This window comes from Podarcis erhardii, assembly GCF_964252035.2.
Source record: "Podarcis erhardii genome assembly, chromosome: 14".
Lineage (NCBI taxonomy): Eukaryota > Metazoa > Chordata > Lepidosauria > Squamata > Lacertidae > Podarcis > Podarcis erhardii.
In genome coordinates, this window is record NC_138503.1 from 49652722 (window position 1) to 49671513 (window position 18792).

Consider the following 18792-nt stretch of genomic DNA (forward strand, 5'->3'; position numbering starts at 1 on the left):
CTGTGGCCATAGATAGATTTACTGCTGGTGCTTCCCCATTCAGAGCTGAAGATTTTGTGGTTGGTCGAAGAAGCACTTGCAAAATCCACAACAAGAAATGGGGAGGATTTACCATTAGGGCTATGGCTGCTGACATAGGCTCCCAAGTTTACACAGGTTCTACTGTCGTACTGGTAAAGAAGAAGGGAGGCTTGCACCCACATGATTTATATAAAAATAAATATGTGTGGGTAAGACCAGGGCCTATATGGATAAAATTAAATGGGTATACTTGTTGTAGTCAACGAAGTACTGTAACTGTGCACGAGGAATGAATTCTGCTTGCGCAATGGCAAGTCTACTCCCACTCCTTCCCCAATATGCTCTAGGCCGGGCTTCTCCCAACTCTCTAGAGTAGATTTGGGTGAGTGCAGGAAGGAGGGGGAGAGAACATTCTATTGCACAACTGCAATATCCTTCTTGGATTCAACCCAGGACCTTCTGAGCAAATATTTTTGACAGGATTTTGACAGGCAATATACTTTAATGATACTACTCAAACATTTTTACCAACAAATATGCACATAGGCAATGGTTAAACAAGTAACCAGAAATCCAGTTGCAATTGTTATAGGGACATGATTTCAATTGCATGGATTATGCTAAACCAAAAGTAAAAGCTTTCAAAAAAATCCTTCTCCAGGTTTGGGGAAAAGAAAACAGGAGGAGGGAAGCATGCAAACCAAAGGTTCACTGTAGTTCATGTGCATCTTGCTAAACCATGGTTTATTATAATATGCAAACTCAGAATCTTAATGAGCATTTGTATATACACCTGATATATGTAAAAGAACGTCCATGAAATTGCAGCTTATTAAACTTCAATCTAAAAATATCCAATAGGTTCCCCCCCCCAAAATAAGATTCTGTGAAACATGTTATATTTATTGGTTGTCTGTGGACATCTGCTGCCTGTTGGATGATCTGCTGGTGTCCAATTTTTCTGGTCAGCCCTAGGTTTTGCTAGATGGCTTCAGGCAAGTCAAGATTTTTCATTATCACCTATCTAGTCAAAGTGCTAATGCAAAGATGGATGTTAACATAATTTGCAAATGGCCTTTGCATACCAAAAACAAAAGATATGAAAATGCTAAGTAATAGTTGTAGCATAAAATAATGACATCTGCAGATTTAAAAAATCACTGGAAAAAGCTCCTCAATAAAAGCTTTTGTTCCATTAAAAGCTGTATCTAGTATGTCCCAACAACTTCCACATTTTTCATGGTTTCCAATTACAAAATTGCTTCGCATGATTAGAGTGTATATAAACAACTGAAAACAAACCTTTTAGGCCATCTGTGTGTTCAATAATGGAAGTAATAATGCAGCTAGTAATCTAGTTGCAAATGTGGTTAAAGTACATTTTTTTCTAGAAAAGTTATGTCAATTGAAATATGAACAATTTGACATTTTACAAAGACTGGAGCCCAGTCTCAACCCGCTCCCCCACCCCATACCCAGATATATGTTTATCAAAAAGTGATTCAATCTGACAGTAAAACGGAAAACAGTAGTGAATTTCTACTGTAAGAATTTGAAGGAGCAGAGACTGAATGCTTCTCTGTTCTCAACAAAGGACTCATTATATCATCTCTTCTCTAAATCTACTGGCCCTTGATCATTTAAGTATTGGGTCTTTTCAGGCATTTAAATGGGGTATGAAAAACAACATCTACCAAGACAGTGAGTGATTACTGGCACTATCATCCAGGCTAGGAGGGGAAATCAATTTTACTTCAAAGTAAATTCAAATTATACAGCTTGAAATGCATGAAATGTTATTTTGTAAGTTTTCAATTACTGTACAAGTTTTCAGAAACCAGTTCCAGAAATTATTTTAGGCTGTGATGTTTTGATCTGCACCCATGAATTTATAAAATGCATTTTTCACACAAAACATAAGGAGCAACTTCGAAACCCACTCCTGTTATTTGAGCAAATAACCGAATGCTTTTAAGGTAAGGTAAATCATGGGTACATTGTACCCCATAAGCTGAGCTGGCTTCATGTTTGCATAGCCCAATTCCCCAATATATCCAGGCAGGGCTTGGAAAGATCCCTGTCTGAAGACCTGAAGACCTATCAATGTGAGTCAAGATACTGAGCCAGATGGATCAATGGTTCAACTTCGTATAAGGCAGTTTGCTAGATTCTTAATGTTTTGCTCTGTAGTTCTCTTTAGTTCATTGATCTATGATAAATTTATAAAGCGAAGGTGTATACTCATGACTCGTTAACAGTCACAGAATAGCAAACTTTGATAAAGTAAAACAGCAGCACATATACGTATACTTTGATTTTTAAAAGGAACCTTCTTTAAATGGTCCAGAATATGCACTCTTGCTTAAGAATGTGAGAAGCGCCTTCTGGAACAAACCCTTATCATCCAGCATGCTTGGCAAGAATCACAAAACCAGGAAGTGCTAGAAGATCATCACCCACCAGAAATTGGTCAGTGAACCACTGATGGACTGCTATCTACCTCCTGTTGACTCTTGTTCTAGCAAATGGAGAGATTAAATAAAAAATGCCAATGTCCCTTTAACTGCAATACTTAGTCTTCATTCCAAGTGGTTTGTCCTGGTTTCTGTCTGTCTTTGGAACAATTCTGGATGATCCAGGCATGCCTTATTTAAAATGTATGATCAAATTATTGCTCTGTCCAAGCTGCAGCGCAGAGTCCTGGGAAAGGTTTCTGCTTAACATATTGCTACCAGTATCACCATTTAACTAGCAAAGGGCACAGTATTCAGTTCAGAATTGTTTTGGCATTTCTTTCTTTTTTGGTGGAGCAGAGAGATAGGGGAAAATACAGGTTAAACTCGAAAAATTAGAATAACATGGAAAACTTCATTTATGTCAATAATTCAACTTAATAGGTGAAACTAATATACAAGAGAGACTCATGACATGCAAAGTGAGAAATGTCAAGCCTTTATTTGTTATAATTGTGATATCATGGTGTACAGCTGATGAAAACCCCAAATTAACAATCTCAGAAAATTAGAATATTGTGAAAAGGTACAGTAGCTATTCAATCCATAACACCTGCAATGGGTTCCTGAGCCTTTAAATGGTCTATCAGCCTGGTTCAGTAGGAAGCACAATCATGGGGAAGGCTGCTGACCTGACAGTTGTGCAGAAAGCCATCATTGAGACCCTCCATAAGGACCTCAAAAGGTAATTGCAGAAGAAGTTGGATGTTCCCAAAGTGCTGTATCGAAGCACATTAATGGAAAGTTATGTGGAAGGGGAAAGTGTGGAAAGAAAAGGTGCACAAGCAGCAGGGATGACCACAGCCTGGAGAGGATTGTCAGGAAAAGACCATTCAAACGTGTTGGGGACTTTCACAAGGAGTGGACTGTGGCTGGAGTTAGTGCATCAAGCCACCACACAAAGACGGATCCTGGAGATGGGCTTCAAATGTTATATTCCTCTTGTCGAGCCACTCCTGAACAAGAAACAACATCAGAAGCGTCTTACCTGGGCTAAGGAAAAAAAGAACTGGTCTGTTGCTCAGTGGTCCCAAGTCCTCTTTTCTGATGAGAGCAACTTTTGCATCTCATTTGGAAACCAAGGACCCAGAGTCTGGAGGCAGAATGGGGAGGCACACAATGCCAGATGCTTGAAGTCCAGTGTGAAGTTTCCACAGTCTATGTTGATTTGGGGAGCCATGTCATCAGCTGGTGTTGGTCCACTGTGCTTCATTAAGTCCAGGGTCAACGCAACCATCTACCAGGAGATTTTGGAGCACTTCATGCTTCCTTCTGCAGACGAGCTTTATGGGGATGCTGACTACATTTTCCAGCAGGACTTGGCACCTGCCCACACTGCCCAAAGTACCAAAACCTGGTTCAATGCCCATGGGATTACTGTGCTTGATTGGCCAAACTCACCTGACCTGAACTCCAGAGATTCTGTGGGGCATTGCCAAGAGAAAGATGAGATCGAGCAATGCAGAAGAGCTGAAGGCTGCTATTGAAGTACCTGGTCTTCCATAACATCTTAGCAGTGCCACAGCCTGATAGCATCCATGCCATGCCACATTGAGGCAGTAATTGATGCAAAAGGGGCCCAAACCAAGAACTGAGTACATATGCATGCTTCTACTTCTCAGAGGTCCAATATTGCTCTATTTGCAATCCTTGTTTTGCTGATTTCATTTAATATTCTAATTTTCTGAGATTGTTAATTTGGGGTTTTCATCAGCTGTACGCCATAATCATCACAATTATAACAAATAAAGGCTTGACATATCTTGCTTTGCATGTCATGATTCTCTCTCATATATTAGTTTCATCTTTTAAGTTGAATTACTGAAATAAATGAACTTTTCCACAATGTTCTAATTTTTTGAGTTTCATCTGTACATCTCCTCTTCAGGATGGGTGTGTGAAATCTCAGGAAATGGGAAAGTTAGTATGAGAGTAGACCTGACACCAATTGACCACTCTACAAGCAATGGCTGCTATTCCAACAGTCAAGGGTTTGTTCCTCCAACAGAAAGCTACCATGTCATATCAATTTCTAAAGTGACATGCCATGCAAACGATGGGCTAACCAATAACTCACATCTAGTGATATGGAATATAGAAAATAAAGAGACAGCCAAAGTAACCCAGGTGCATTCTAAAATCATAATAGGATTATTCTGGCCCAAGAAATGCCTGACTACCTTCTGAAAGAAAAGCAAAGGTAAGCTTCTTTATTACACCATGAAAAGGAATAGGATTTTTTTTGGACAATTATATAATTTGTTTGGTGGCATGAGGAGAAGAGGGAGAATGAAAGCAAAATCAGTGTGACTAATTTTAGGGTTGCAGATTTAGACGTATGTTTCTGTAATAAATGAACAAGCAGGCATTATTAACAGAGAGAACAAATAATACTAATGTCATTATCTGTGAGAGATAATGGGGTCACAGCAAAGCCAATTTTTAATATCGAAAAACTGCTGCCTTACTGTGACTTATTGTAGCTTATTGTAACTGTTCTGGTAGGTTTCCTAGGAATTTATCTCCTACTTGTGGCTATGAAACATTGCTGTAGACAATAGTTCTTGCAGTCTGTATTCTTGTCTTCCCATGAGGTTTAATTTTTCTATCAAAGATTTACAGAGAACTAAGTACAGTAAGCAGTAATAAGGTCACATCTTGATATAGAAAACCTCTTAGATGAATTTAATTTGAAAAGGCATACTGTATTAGGGAAGACCAGCAAGTTATAGTATGAATCAAACTGTGTTCTTTGAAACCCTGGCATTTCATGGAGAAGTTCCTTGCTGAGAAGATCAGTCATTTTGGAGAAGTTTCTTGAAATACAACTTGTCCATGATTACTGATCTACCCCTGCAGAGCAGAGCCACAGCAAAAGTGCTGGACACATCTTAAGAGTCCACTCAATCACTCAGTACAAGAGGCCAGTCTGGGCAGCACCTTATTAACTTATTAACTAACAGAAGGACTGTTCTGGTCTATGGGTATTTGCCAAAACAATTTCTTTCCTTTAATAATACCTGAAGACCTCTATAATACACAAGTTTCCTGTTTAAAAAAGCGAGGAGTTCCTTGGCAGGCAAATCAATATGGAAAGAGTTCCCTGAGGATAGGAAAGTTGAAAACTTCTGATTTTACTAATGTAAAAATAAGCTGCCTTTAATTCATTTTCAGAGATAAACTATCAAGTGATTTGGAGTCAAGGTATTTGAGGTCAAACCCTACAAGCTAGGTATTTTGTATACTATCAAAGATCCTAAAAGGAAAATGTGGCAGTTGCTATTTCTAGGCCCAAGCAATAACCTGGATCAGAAGGCAAAGTTCAAGAGTACAGTACTGCACTTGTGCATTAACAGAAGGACTGCTCTGGACTGTGGGTATCTGCCAAAACCATTTCCTTCCCTTAAAATTAAAATTCTGATCAGCCTTCGTGTCATTGGCAAAAATGTATGACTTCAACTACATCCTGAATGCACCTTTTCTTTGGTCCGACAAATGGAATACGAGACACTGTTTGCTGGTATACTGTAAAATATTTCAGACAGAAGTAGATGCTCTATTCATACAAGCAGAAACTACTTGCAAATATATAGATTTTAAAAATCCTTAAACAGAATTTAAACAGTCATAACTGTTTTGGTTTTTTTAAAACTTTAATGAACAAACTGTTTTTAGGGGTGGTGTAAAGATAATGTTGGCTCTCTCTTCGCTGTGATTAAGAGATCAGAACCAAGATGGAGGATTCTATGCTCTCTGCCAACAGACCCTCCCACCCCAAACACAATTTTGTCACTCTAGGTTCCAGCCCGAAACCCTCAAGAGCTGCTGCCAGTCAGGGTAGACAATACTGAGCATCTGTATCTAAAGAAGTGTGCATGCACAAGAAAGCTCATACCAATAACTAACTTAGTTGGTCTCTAAGGTGTTACTGGAAGGAATTTTTGTTTTGTTTTGTTTCGACTACGGCAGACCAACACAGCAATTCCTTTTATAAGCAGGATACCATGGGGATTAAGTGTACTACTCAGGCAATGGTCCTGGGAATCGCTTCCTCTTCTTTCCTTCCCTTGCCATACTTTACAAGGGTTAAATAAGTAGTGGCTGGTGGGGCAACACAACAAAGATAGGCAGCAGTGCTTCCCTGGCTTCCCAGTGCCAACCACTAGTTACCAAGAGGGAGGGGGAGGCAGCAGGGAGCTGGGTGCAATACAAGCATGGCAGCACTGCCAATCCATCTCTCCCCACTGCCTCAACCCACTTGGTAACCAAGTGTGGAATTGGAAAGCCAGGTGAGCAACACAGCCCTCCCAGTGCTGTTACTGCTACTGGTTAAATGTGCTCTTCAAACAACTGCCATTCCTGGTCTCCACTTAGCACCTTCCACTGAACTGCCGCTTGGTAGCAAGGGTTAAATATGCAGCTTCTCTAACTCTGAAAGAGGTAAGAACTCTCTCTGATAAGAGCCAGTCTTAAGCACAGCAAACAAAACAAAAGCTTCTCCCATCAGAGGACATCAAGAGACAGCAAAGTTTTTCAAAGCTGCTCTGCCAAAACTGAACTTATCCCCCTTAAAAAGATTCCACCAAAGTTTTCCTTAAAGTGAAGGGTCCCACTACTGCCTCCCCCCAGAAGTGAACCACTGGACTAGCCTATCTGGCAACCATGATTAAAAATTCAGAACATGCTGCGTTTTAACAGAACAGTTACTTTCTCAGCAGCTGCACAGATATGAGACATTAGGTAAACTGCAGAAACTGGCATGTAAACTTTGTTTTGATGTATGCTCATTTATGTTTTGAAAAGATAACCGAAGAGTTGTTTTGATAAATTTTATCATGTGGAATGTTGTTTTAAAAATGTTAGCGCCTCCTTTTTATTATTGCTACTTCAGCTTAGTTTTACCTAGCAGAGGAAAAAAATGTAGAAAATAACTATGCATGAGGGGTCTTGCAAAATACTGATAAGTTGATACAGTGGTGCCTCGCAAGACGAAATTAATCCGTTTTGCGAGTCTCTTCGTCTAGCGGTTTTTTCGTCTCGCGAAGCAAGCCCATTGATGGCTTAGTGGATTAGCGCTATTAGCGGTTTAGCGGCTTTTAGCGGATCAGCTGATAAGCGGCTTAGCGGCTTAGAAAAAGGGGGGAGAAGGGAAAAAAACCCGCAGGAACTCGCAAGTCATTTTCATCTTGCGAAGCAAGCCCATAAGGAAATTCGTTTTGCGAAGCGCCTCCAAAACGGAAAACCCTTTCGTCTAGTGGGTTTTCCGTCTTGCGAGGCATTCGTCTTGCGGGGCACCACTGTATAGTGTTTCTTGAGTTCAAAGTGTTTTACAGATTTCTTTTCCTCAGAAATCCTTACAAACGCCCTATAAAACAGGCATATTCCCATAATGCATAAGGGCCGAGAGAGAGAGGCTGTATAGACACCATACATTTAACATGCTTGAATTCCCCCAAAGAATCCTGGGAACTGCAGTTAACCCACCACAGAGCTACAATTTCCAGCACCCTTAAACTATAGTTCCAATCATTCTTTGGGGGAAGCAATGTGTTTTAAATGTATGGTGTGTATGTAGCCAGAGAGAGGGAGGGAGGGCTATTCTTGCCTAAGGGCAAATAGTGAATTAATAGCTGAGGTGAGATTTGAACCAGGATTTCTGGATTCATAGCTCAATACCACATGACGTTAGCTCTTGAAGATATAAAATAAAAGTGAACAATGAGTTTCTGTATCTGCTGTTCTCTTGAAATAACTTTGCTGAAGTGGCAGTCCAGAGTTTTTAAATTCACACAGGGTGCAAATTATAGTTGCCTTTGTCTAGTCCTTTTCTCTTTGCAGAATTTACCAAGTACGGTATAACATATTTTAACTGGTTGCCAAGAAGAACTGAGGAAAATAACTTATTCTCCTTTGGTAGCAAATAATTTATTAGAAGCCGATTACACACACACAAAAAAAAGGGGGGGGGGAGGAAATACCAAGATTGAGTGAAACTGTGTATGGTGTAATCAAAATGAACTTCATTTGCAGTTTCTTAAATCCAAGACAGGTTTCCTCTCTGTCTGCTTCAAGGGATTGCAACAGTAAAACAGATTAGAAGGTTAAGAAATTTTCTGCCTATTACTATGCCGGGTGTGTCCTCTCCCTTAGATTTTCTGCTGTGGGTTTTATATATATTTCACCTTGACAAGTAAACTATTAGGACAGGTTTGTGTATAGCATTGCCTAGAGAGGAAAAGACAGTAGATCTGCTTGAACTCTGCACTCTTCTGGTTCTAGGATCACTACACTCACAGTCTAGTGAACCACCAAATCCAGAGCTTTCCAAACTGTGTGTCGCGACAATTAGTGTGTTGGCTGCAGTGTCTAGGTCTATCACGTGAATGTTCCCCACACACTTCCTGGGGTGGAAAGAGGTTAGTTTAACCTCCAGTTTGCTAGTAAAACTGAATTACTGCTTAGTAAAACTGAATTACTGTGTCACGAAATGTTGCATGTCTAAAAACAGTGTGACACCAACAAGAAAAGTTTTGAAAGCTCTGACCTAATCCAAGCTTCACGTCCAAGCTTTATGGCCAGCTTGTTTTCCGCATGCAAAAGGTTGGAAGCCTTCCACTGCCCCTATACCAGAGTTCCCACTTACTTTTCAAGGTTTCCCCATTGCTCACATGTGTTTTGCAAGACAAAATAATTTTGCAGAGGACATCATCCAAAGACAGTTCTGTTGCCTGAAACTCCTCTTATCTCCTTCCCACAACCCATGTTCTGGAAGATGAAACCACTTTCTCTAAATTGCCTCTACTTAAACCTTGATGTTTAATGAGAAAGATTGCCACAGCAGCTACATATTCATATTCATTCTCATTCGTGTCTCTCTCTCTCTCTCTCTCTCTCTCTCTCTCTCTCTCTCTCTCTCTCTCAGATTTAAAGGGCTACCATCCCCTTTTAAAGACAGAAGGGAGAGAAAAGGAGCAGGTGGGCCAGTCATTCTGAGAGCACGCTCTCTGTTCCTCTTAATAGAAAGACTGGCAAGAGTGGCATCACCTACACAGGTGAAAGAGAGAACTGGCAGCAGTTCAAGGCCCACAATAACCAACCAATAGCAATAAAATATCAAGAGGCAAAAGAATGTACAAAAACCACTTACTAGGACATTAAAACGCAGTCAAAACAGAACAGATCCCACCTACTACTCTTATCTCAGTCTACAAACAAAAGACCATGCACTTGCCCCTTTTTTAAACAAAAGGTTGAAGGGTAACCACAGCAATAGACTTATTTCGGACAACTTTGCCCAAGCCTTGAGACTATCAGAAAAGCCCTTTACTTTCCAGCACTGGTGTTATCCTCTCCCAAAGACTGTATCTGGAGCAGAGCTCTTACTGATGACACATAGGGGAAGAGGAGAAACTAGATGTGTTTCTGAGATATCCAAGGCAGCCCAGCCCCTGAGATACATGGGTTCCAAGCTATGAAAGGCTTTAAAGGTAATAAAATATCACCTTGGCTTAAGTCTGGAAATTCACTGGCCCAGTCTGCACATTATGGCAAACCACAGTTAACTGTTTACCTCGAAATGGGGAGATTGATCCTCCTTGTAGTAAGTGAAAAACAAAGTAGAATAAATCAGTTGTGATTCCTGGGTTAGCTTATGTCTGAATTATCATGGTTTGTTTTGCTCAAACCATGGCTGGTAAGCCAAAAACAAACTTTGCTTGGCTTTATATTTGTTTTGCATGGAGCAAAGCAAACCATCACCCCGGTTCTGACATAATGCTGAGTAAGGGGTTGTGGTTTGCTGCTCCCACCCGTACTGGGGAGGAGTAAAAAGGGAGCTACAGTGGTACCTCAGGTTACATACACTTCAGGTTACTAACTCCTCTAAACTCCTCTAACTCCTCAGGTTAAGAACTTTGCTTCAGGATGAGAACAGAAATCGTGCTCCGGTGGCGCAGCAGCAGCGGGAGGCCCTATTAGCTAAAGTGGTGCTTCAGGTTAAGAGCAGTTTCAGGTTAAGAACGGACCTCCGGAACGAATTAAGTACTTAACCAGAGGTACCACTGTAACTCTATTCACCATGGCTTACCATGGCAAGCAAATAGGGATGGGTGAATCTTTCAATTTTGGTTTCACAGTTTCTAGTATTTCCAATCTTCAGTTCTCCATATGCTTGTGTCGATGTTTTTTTAAAAAGTTATCATGAAAATTCATTGGCACTGTAGTGCAAATTCTCCTAATAAACAGTTTTTGTATGCAATTTTGACTAATATACAAAATTCTGCAAAGCAAATTTCAGTAATATAATGCAATATTTCTATGTTACTTTCACCAACATATGCATTTTTATGCACAGTTTACCTTAGTGTGTGCATTTTTTACTGATCTGTGTGGAGAACTGTATTGCAAAATTCAGAGAAGTGTGACTTTCAAAGGATTGCTGTGTTTTGGTTTGCATAGCATTTTAGAAAGTGTGAATTACACATATTTCTCCTTTAAATGTGAACTGAAGTGAATTCCTCTCTCATTCATAAATGCAAATGCTGTCACTGGGCAAGAAGCTATGGCATCACGCAACAGCTGTTGTTTCCAGACTGTTTTTAAGGGCAGCCCCAGATAAAAGTGCATTGTAGTAGCAAGAGATAAAGGTGCAGCTAGGCAAGTGACCCTCTATATAAAGCAGCACAGAATTGCACAAGGAATGCAGAAGTGCAGCTGCACACTGAGCAGCCACCACTGCCTCTGAACACATCTGCCATAGAACCACTGACCTATAAGTGAACTTTCATAGGTCTGCTACTCAAGATTAGAAATGCAAATATGTCCTTAAGTACAAGAGATAGAGGCACTCAGATCTCCAACTATTTAGCACACTTCCAAGTCAATGGAATGTACCAAAAAAGATAAAAGTATCTTATCGGCCTTTACTCTAATAAAACCAGAGATTGCTTTACATTCTTAAGACTATAAAAAAGGTTAAGGAAAGGAAAATCCTATGTTTTAAGGCCTGTGAAGAAACATGGAATTGCTCAATTGCTGAGCAATACTCATATCTAAACTCCAGGAAGAATGATGTGTTTTTCTTTTGATATGCACTTGCAGTTGCTACTGAAATGGACTCAAATTGTGCACATGCACTATGTTATAATACAGATCACTAATGAATTTTAAACCATTACAAGAGCCATTTATAAGATCATCCAAGCTGCTCGGATAGCTTTCAGCTCAGCTGATTTGTGCTGTTGTGGTTTTGTAAAATTCTAGCGTGGAATGTATTCCTACAGACATTTACTCAGATGTAACTGAATTTACATTACACTTATACTATTGAATAGTACGTGTAAAAGCCACATCAACAGGAAATTTTACATATCTGGGAGCATTATCTATGCTATATCAAGGAAAATGGCAATGCTCCACTGTAAAAATCAGAGAAGCAAATGCAACCACTTTTGCATGTTCTTGGCTCATAAAAAATAGCAAAGATAAGCTTTTGCAAGACCAATGCAATTTATGGTATAGCTGAAAAGGCATAGGAGATAAAAAAAAATTGCCTTGAGCTGCATTTGAAAGCTATGTAGGTAAAGAAATGTGAGGGCTCACTTAGATAAGCACAAACAAAACAGAGTTTTATAACAGCTTAAAGACTAGTAAATACATTGGTAATTTAAAGCCTAGCAGACATACACACAGGTACAGAGGAAAGAAACTGTAACTAGTGGGGCCAAAAGACCATGAAATGGGGTAACTGTGGTTGTCCATATCAGGATGGCATCGCCCTCTGGAGCACCTAGGCAGGATCATTTCCCATTGCTCCCCTGACTTCTAATCTAGAATGGAAGAGCAAGCAACCTCTTAACCCCAAACTGAAAGGGGGGTCGCGGAATCAAAACACATGACTGGTATGTGAGTTACCTCAAAGCAAATCCCATATACATAACTATTAATGATGAATATAATGTATGAAAAGAGAAGTGAGAAAGGAATTGAACCCAGAAGTCCGTAGAGGCCCCTCTCACATGTATGGCACTTGCAGAATCCATACTTTTAATTCTTAGTGGAAAGTTATAGGCTGGCCCCAGAAAGAAGGGTGGGTGGAATGTCGTCTGGGAGACTCAGAGAACAGAAATTCATGGCAAAAACATTTCCATTTTCTTCAGAGGCTCCCTGAGTGCATGAATAATTCTGATTTCACAGAGCAGTAATACTCCTAGGCTTCCTGAAGACCAGTCATACTGTCCCAACAACTGCTGCAGAACTCAGTGGCCAAGTGTTCCATCTGCAGAGCAAGAAAGTCTATTAGTAATGTTTAGTAAACATGTGAACAGATGCCAAAGATGCAACAATATACATATCTAAGCTGAAACCTGGTGTATTACTTAAAACTGAAGTAATCTAAAAGCTTTCTCTTAATGTACACAAACAAAGCAGAGCAGACATTGCAGGGAGTTGGACTAGATGATCCCTACCAACTCTACAATCCTATGGTCCTGTATTTGAGAATTGTGTATAACATGCCCCTTCTCAAAGGCACCAAAGATCTCCTAGGTGGAGGCAACCCTGTTAACAGGGGCGGAAAGTTCTTGCTTTCTTACTGGTTTGTTTTTGTTCTTGTTTTTATTATGTGTTTTGTTCTTGTATTTTTATGTTGTGAACCACAATGAGATCTATGGATGAAGGGTGATATACAAATAAAATAAATAAATACAGTGGTGCCTCGCAAGACGAAATTAATCCGTTCCGCGAGTCTCTTCGTCTAGCGGTTTTTTCGTCTTGCGAAGCAAGCCCATTGACGGCTTAGCGGCTTAGCGCTATTAGCGGCTTAGCGGCTTTTAGCGGCTTATCGGCTTATCGGATCAGCTGATAAGCGGCTTAGCGGCTTAGAAAAAGGGGGGGGAACCCCGCAGGAACTCGCAAGACATTTTCGTCTTGCAAAGCAAGCCCATAGGGAAATTCGTTTTGCGAAGCGCCTCCAAAACTGAAAACCCTTTCGTCTAGCGGGTTTTCCGTCTTGCGAGGCATTCGTCTTGCGGGGCACCACTGTAAATCCATGATTCTATACTGGGAAACAAACTCTCAGTAAGGCCAAATCAGTATCTAGCAAAGCTGTAGTTTTTAGATCTCCAGAACAGAGAAACCTATAAACAATGCTGTAACTGTTTCAGCTGTAATATCTTATGTAATATTTCTTAGGTTAAGATTCATGATTTGATTAGATTAGATTATTAGATTTGCACAGCGGTTTGTATATGAAAATTCAAACAAACCACAAAAGGCTGCTTATCTAAGGGAATTAATTTTCGCACCCATTAGACATGTTTACTCAGCTTCATTTCAACTTATGCCCACAGAATACTGGACTGGTAAATTCTTTAACAGGCCAACCAATGACCATCTTTGTGTGTGTAAATCAGGCCAGAACAAAGACACTGCACAGCATATCCTGTATAGCCTTTTGTATAATTCACCTAGGGATGTATTTTTCTATTCACTACAGAATTTTCTGGAAGGTTAATCAGATTATTTCAAAATTAGATAGTTACTGGTTGATGCAGACAGGTTTGTTACCTATAAGGCCTCTTTATATGTGCTAGCAGCAAGAAAAATCACAGGATATGTTTTTGACCTAAAACAGTATACAGTAAGCTCCAAAGAGGAGTTCTTTTTTCATCTAAATGATTTGAGGAACCTTGTGATTATAAGCTTTAATAATTTGCAATTCTGAAAATGTATTGTTGCATGCCACCCCAGTCTCTGAGTGGTGTGAGACTCCAGGGGTTCTAGACACATACCCAGGGTTTGTGTTTCCTTTTGGAACGAGGCCTAGTGAAGACTGTGGTGTCTTTAGGATACAGTGGAACCTCAGTTGTTGACCTCTCTCTTGACACGTGTTTTCGCTTTCGAACGTCGAAAACCCAGAAGTACCTGCTTTGGATTTCGGACAATTTTTGGAAGCCAAACGTGCCTCACAGCTTCCGTTTTGAGTTTTCCTATTATACTGAGGCTTCCGCTTTCAGTTCTAGGTTTCTGAATGTTTTGGAAGTCAAACAGTCTTCCGGAATGGATTACATTCGAAAACCAAGGTTCCATTGTATATGGTCTATTTACACACTTATGCAGCTTGAGCCTGGGATGGATGTGTTCACAGCAATAACACCCGCCAAAGGGTCTTGTTTATCCCACAGCCGCAGCCTTGCATTCAAACAGAAATCAAACCTTGCTTTCAAAAATTGCTCTGACTCTCTCCCCAGCTTGCTGCTTTTCTTCTAGCTCACATCACTGCCAAACTCTGTTCTCCATTCTGGCTTTTTCTGTAGGGGGGGGGAGGGCCCTCCACCAATTTGCCATCTTGCACCAAGTCCCTTAATTCCTCATTGCCTCACCAGGAAGTTACCTTGCCTATTTCAGGAATTAGAAGGCTTGGTTAGCTTTTAACACTTGCTGGATCAAGGGATTAGAGGGGTCTGACACCCCCCCCCCAAAAAAGCCTCACAACAGTATGTTCTAACTCTCTCTTCCGATTATTTGTTTTAATGATTTATATTGTAATGGCCATTGGCTACTAAGACACCCTCAAATGCCGCTGAAGCTGCTGCCTGCAAGAAAGAGTGGGCAGCAATAACCCCATTAGTAGGTATTTCACTAACACTTTATAGGCTAAGAGTATGTGTTCTTCAAGCCATATGGATTTGGACATCTCTATTCCCTGGGATCACAGAATCATAGAATCCTAGAGCTGGAGGGGACCAAGGGTGATCTAGTCCAACCCCTGCAATGCAGGAATCTCAGCTAAAGCATCCATGACAGATGGCCATCTAACCTCTGCTTAGAAACCCCTAAGGAAGGAGAGTCCACCACCTCTTGTGGGAGTCTGTTCCACTGTTGAACAGGCTTGGTGCAGAAGGACAGCAGAGAAATCTAGAATCTATGGATCAGGGAAAATATGGCTGCAGGCCTATCACGCTGAAGACACATGGCTTTTGGTCCACTAACAACACTCTCAGCCCCGAGTCTTTGCGGGCTGGTGTTATGGCCACTAAAAAAACCATCTAAATGTGAGCAAAATAGGAAAAATGTGACCACTTGTTCAAAGGGCTTGGAGCTACAGAGTTTGGCTCCTAGAATCACCAATATGGTCCAACATTATGGCTAACTAGGTAGAGTCAGTTTATGAGTCAAGGTCACCCTAACCCTTGGTGAAGTAATTGTGAATGGTTCTGCCTACATGCCCCAGAAGGGGGCATCATCCTGAGGATTAGGAATGCCCTCTGTGAACCTTTGGAGAAGGTAGTATTAGCAAAGTGTTGTGAATGTGTTCTTGCATGGATTTGAGCTATACATAAATGTTACAGACCCACCACTATCCAATACATTTCCTGGCTTTGAGGATTTATTGTTGACTTCCTGCCCCCTTTGTGCACATATGTGGATATATATTTGCCAACTGAGGATACACTTCATGCTTCTCATAAAAGCTTGACGCTAAATCTACTTATCTTCTAGGTAGCCACAAGACTCTAGCTATTACTTTTTCCCCAGCACATATGCCATCTTGGGGTTAGCACCGATCCTTATGTAGCCAAAACAGCAGCACCTACTCACAAAAGAAAATTATCAGCAGGCTCAGGTGAATGCTCAACTTTGCAGTACAAAAAAAGGGAGGGAATACCACCCCACCTCCCAAATAGAGAAAACAAGAGGATGGAAAGAAGGAGTGCAGAATCAAACTCAAACAAAGCCATGACCTGAGTCTCAGCCAGAGCTCATTACATGGCCATAGACTCTACTGACAGCCAACATGACCTTGGTCTTCAAGGGTTCCTTAGTTAGGACAATTCTTTCCACTCTGGATACCTTCAAGGGTCCCAGCCATCCTTCCAGTGGTGGAGAAGCCAGAAAACAGAAACACATCCTCACCACAGCAATATTTTGTTGCACAGCCTCACTTATACTTTTAGAAAGTGACTGCTTCAAGAGGTGAGGTAACTATGGGACTATTAAAACAAATGATGGAACTATTAAAACAAAAACAAAAAAGTCAACAAATACCATCTAGTTTGTTGTTAGGAGAAGAAGCAGTAGTTTCAAATCCAATAGTTAAGTTCTCAAGGTAGTATGACTCCTGTTCTCACCCCTCATTACAGCCACCTCATCTACATTGTGCAGAATACCACAAACGATGGCATCCTTCACATCAATATGCCTCTTTCAAAACATGGAGCAACAACATAGTTGGGCAATTTTTAAACCCCACCTGTAATATTGAAGTAGCTCGCTCACTCACACACGCTCGCTCTCTCCATATATAAATTACTACAATTCCTAAAAGTCTATATGGTATAATTAATGTTTGCATCAATTAAAAAAACCCCCAGAGAATATTATATTACACAACTGATTGTTCACAAATCATTGTTAATGATACAAAATTGACACCAACACCTAAACTCTCCCAACACAAATCAAATAATGCCAAAGAACAGGAAGCCAATGTTACTACATTGACTAATGTCATCTAGTCCAAATCCCTGCAATGCAGAAATGACAGCTAAAGAATCCCAGACAGAAGGCAATCCAACCTCTGTTTAAAAACCTCAAATGAAGGAGCCTACCACCTTCCAATGCTGACAATTCCCATAGTCAGAAAATTCATTCTAATGTTTAGACAAAATCTCTCTCCTTTTTTTATTCAGATTTGAATTAATTGATTCTGGTCCTATCCACTGGAGGAGCAGAAAACAAGCTTGCTCCATCTTCCATATGACAGCTCTTCAGATAACTGAAGACTAGTACATACCCAACTCCCTCAACCATTCCTCACAAGGCTTGATTTCCAGACCCTTTATCATCTTGGTCTCCCTTCTCTGCACACATTCCAGCTCATGTGCATGAGTGAGTAACCAATAAGATTCTGCTACTCAGCTGCTAGCAAAAACATAGCTTGGTAATTTTCATATTGTGAAGACATGGCTTAAGAGTAAGTAAAACTGTCAGAATGGTAGAATAAGCTGCACACAAAAATATGTTAGAGGTTCAACTTAATTCTCATTTTAAACAACTGAAAAACCAACATGTGAAGAGCATATAAACCATTAGTTCATCTACTCTGTACCGTCTACTCTGACTGACAATGGCTCTCCAGGGTGTCACATAGCAGGGCCGGAAAGTCTATCTTTCAGAAATCCTTCTTCTAAAAATTGTGTATGCTGGGAATTAAATGTGGGACCTTCTGCGTGCAATGCCGCTCCATTTAAAAATCTGACTGAAAAATCTCGAGTCTGGGAATATGGAATCCAATAAAAAAAGGAATGAGTTTATTCTAAAGCCCTGGCTGGCAACTAATTTTTAAACTGGGACCATATTTTCAATGCAGCAAAGTCTCAAGGATCAAGGCCACTGGCTTTGGCCACTGACTGAACTGTGACATGGGCAAAATGTTTTTAATACCCTCTTCCCAGCATGAACAACACAGCTTCTGACAATGCCTACTCCTTATACACTTCAATTTATTGCTTCCCTATTTGAGCCAAGATGCAGGCAAAAGGGAGCTAGTATTCTGCTGGTGTTCAGGCAGGATAAAAGGCAGTAAAAGAGCCTGTGCATCAGAGCTTTTGAGGAAGAAGCCACTGACAGGGCCTGTTGCAATGTATGTGTCTGAACCCACATGCCTGTCTCCAGACAGTGCCAAGGGTTGGTATTTTCTAAGGCACCAAGACCTGCCAAATGCCAACCATTGCAACAGCACAGTCATTTTCATTTTGCATGGAGCACCTGAGGTCAGAGGGAAAACTCTGTTTCCACTCCTCATATACAATACATGAAGTGGATCTACTGAGGATGCTTTGTCCAACATTCAAGGTATGGCAATGGCAAGTGATGTGCACAGTGCTATTTTTCTAGAAAAGGAGGTGCCAGAACTCACCATGAACACCTCCCTCATACTCTTTAATGGCAATGGCACTGACCTGAGAGATGCCGGAACTGAGTTCCAGTGAGTTCTGGCGGTGGGGGGACGGGGACCCTGAAGGTGCATAAGAAGAGGCAGCATATTTCTGACAGCAGTGGCTGTTATTGAGGGCCAAACAAGAAACCTCCGGAGGCTTAACTGAGCTTCTAGGCAACATACAGTAAAATTAAAACCCACAAAAAGGCAATTTTAATAAGCAGAAATAATATACAGTAGTATAGTCTTGGTTTAAATAATCCTGCTGTTGTACTGCATTGTACTTTGAAATCCTTGTTACACTGTAAAATTGTAAGT

At 40.6% G+C, this 18792-nt stretch overlaps 2 protein-coding genes across 12 annotated transcripts in view; one reads left to right on the top strand and one right to left on the bottom strand.

Annotated features, from left to right (window-relative positions):
* Positions 1-18792, bottom strand: part of CHLSN (cholesin) — a 150000-nt gene that overhangs the window by 56497 nt on the left and 74711 nt on the right. The gene's annotated exons all lie outside the window — the stretch shown is intronic.
* GPR146 (G protein-coupled receptor 146) overlaps positions 1-18792 on the top strand; it is a 66844-nt gene that overhangs the window by 10819 nt on the left and 37233 nt on the right. The gene's annotated exons all lie outside the window — the stretch shown is intronic.